The sequence below is a fragment of the Cynara cardunculus genome, assembly GCF_001531365.2.
Source record: "Cynara cardunculus var. scolymus isolate 2C chromosome LG 2, CcrdV1, whole genome shotgun sequence".
In the NCBI taxonomy this organism is placed as follows: Eukaryota; Viridiplantae; Streptophyta; class Magnoliopsida; order Asterales; family Asteraceae; genus Cynara; species Cynara cardunculus.
The window spans coordinates 28,035,813-28,038,792 of record NC_037529.1 but is presented as its reverse complement, the minus strand read 5'-3'; the positions used below and the strand labels follow the sequence as shown (position 1 = coordinate 28,038,792).

At 33.0% G+C, this 2,980-nt stretch overlaps 1 pseudogene; it reads right to left on the bottom strand.

Moving 5' to 3' along the window:
* Positions 1-1,266: 1,266 nt before the first annotated feature.
* Positions 1,267-2,980, bottom strand: part of LOC112506034 — a 23,307-nt pseudogene continuing 21,593 nt past the window's right edge.

Below are 2,980 nucleotides of genomic sequence, written 5' to 3'. Positions count from 1 at the left end.
AATAATTCATTATTAAGGATAAAATTATTATGTAATTTATTAGAAATATAATGATAACGTATTTGTTTCTAAAGCATTTACTTTCTTTTTTTCTTRTCATAAATATGTATTTTGCTTCCTGATACAAACCCCTGATTAAATTAGGTTATAAAGATTAGTTAGTTTATTAAATATTCAGAAATTAGTGAGTTTTTTTTTCCAGCAAGTTTAATATAATATAAAAAGTAGGAAAGCTTTTCTAGTATAATGCATATAAAATAGATTAATATCTAGCACTTTCAAGTGTTTTAACGTTTTTATAAACTAAAAGAGTAAGATGTCGTTTACCAAACATTTACCAGGATAAGCACTTATCAAGTCACTTTACTTTATCGGATGAATATGGCAAGTACTAAAAATCTTATCGGGTAAGAGCGCAGGCAAGAATCTCAAGTCTTACCCAGTAAGTGAAGACGACGACTCTTACCATGGTTAGCGCTTACCGGGATAAATTGTTGTATAMGATGCGTTTTAATGAATAAAATCTTGTCCAGTAAGTAAACGATATTGTTGAATTTTATCGGTAAGTGCTTACCGGATATGTGTTTAGGTAAATGGCCCCTAAATTACTTTGCAATTTCTTGCTAACTTTTGGAAATTATTAGGACTATCATTGTGGTTTGTATTTTGTTATGGAAAATGTGTCCATTTAACATATGCTATCTTATGCAATTAAGTACCATCATATGCTAGTCATATTATGAGGGACATTTCCATCAAAGATTGTAATGAAATCAGGTGTACAAGATTGTAAATCTAATATACAAAATTGTTGAATGTCCACCTTTTTTTTATCAAAAAGTCAACAACAACTAAGAGTCAGAGGATCGATGAAAGGGTATTTTTTTAAATACTTCCAACACTTGTATATGTGTATTACAAACTTGTATACTGAAATAATGCAATTTTACCAAATTGCCCTTGGCCAACATGAGGTCCACTTAATGTAAATAAGAAAAAAGAAACAAGGGAATTACAAACCGCAATAACGGTGCTTGTAACTTCCAAAAAATTAGAGAAACCGTAGGATGATATTTGTAATTTACTATAATTTAAACTTATAACAAGAGAATTCTTAACGATTTTGAAGTTCATAATTTACGCATTCAACATTTAAAATTCACACATTAATACAAAGATGGTAACAACAAAGTTGATTGTTGAAATTGGCATCTTCAATATTAGAGCCATAAAAGGTTAGAAGAATAACACTCCCATGCATCATGTCTAAGCTTTCACAGTAGTCTCAATTGCAATCTTCTGCGAATCGCAAACATCCTTCGACTTCATCACCGATTCCCATAGCCCCGACAAGGCTTCCCTAATGTTATGGATGCTCTCTAAAGCGTAATCCACACTTTTTTTACGCTCCGATGACCCAACCTGTTAAAAGACACCATTAAGATAATGTTCACCAACGACAGCCACCAACATTTTACATTCACAGCAGAATCGACTTATAACACAGTGTTGAGGCCCGTGACTATTGCAGTATGTATATTGCCTATGTTGTCATCAAATAATATATGAAATGCGAAAATTTTAAAAGGTTTAATGAATAATTACCACATAAAATGGGAAATGGATATCGAAAATCTAAGATGGATCACTGTTTGYGTGGGTTGATGTTTGCCATCTTGAAAGCCTGTTGGMAAGAATTTTCCAAGGGTTTACAGATAATAGGACTCGTTGGTAATAAATCACCAGTTTCGGTAACACAACAATTATAAGTGTCATCAGCATCATTTTTCTGGTTTGGGGGATTCAGATACTCGAAACAGATAACATCATCAAAGCAGTCCTCCAATCCAAGTCGGTGAAGAACTTCAGCTACATAGTCCTCGTTTGCATTCGAGAAAATCTGTGAAGAAATAGAGCAAAAAACTATGATAAGAGTCGTTTCATAAACCATCAAGTGGCTAATTAGTCGAAAAGACTCGAATCTTCACCACTTTTCTTATGGGCAAGCTATGTAAAAGACTTGATGAAGGGTAAAGGGTATTCTTTGGACTTTTCTAGTTGCATTGTGTTGACAATCCATAGCTCAGAGGATAAAGGGTATCATCAACATCTAAAAATCGAGCACATGAGGGTTTATTGAAGATTAGTTCAAATTGCAATCATGACCAGACAAAAGAGGATACATCTAAAACTCGTTTAAAAAATTAGAGGCTTACCAAAGAGAAGGCATTCATATTTCGATTTTGGGATTTGTTGTTGGTATCCGTTTTCGCATTCCATTTTTAACTGATGTGTTAAACTTGCACGACCGTATAATCATCATCAGCCACTCCAAGCCCAGAAAGTAAAACTTAATAGTTTCACTCAGCAATTGATTTGTATAGCAAAACTGGTTTTCTATCCATGGATTATGGATTTCAAGCCAATAAAAAGAACAACGTTAAAAATGATCAAGCAAATGACTCCATGGATGAGGAAAACAAAAACTTGTTTATTTTCAATTGAGAATGTAAAAGAAGTCCATTTGATCAAGCAGATACTTAGAACTAAGTCATAATCAAAAGTGAAGAATAACTAATCAAACCCTTGATAGACGAAAACTTGCCATCAATAAGCAAAACAAAAAAAATGGTAATTTGATAGAAGAAACCCCAAAAGTATTTATGTTCCATGGTCAAGAAAAAAGCTTAGGTCCTAATTCTTTTAGCATTAGTGATTAAACCCACAAGTAACAGCAACAATAATTAAACCAAATGAAGGTATGTATGCATTCAAGCATGGTGAACAGGGACATGAGGAATTTAACCAAATGTGTGTGTGTATAAGATGAAATGGAGTTGCTGACTTGGCAAAAGTTGTCATTGCTTAAACAGAAAKAGTAGCAGTTCTCACCAACGTTAGGCATGTTCATGTGGTTCTAAACTTACACAAAAGCTTGAAATTGATATTTTAAGAGAACCTTTCATATTTTGTTTAATAC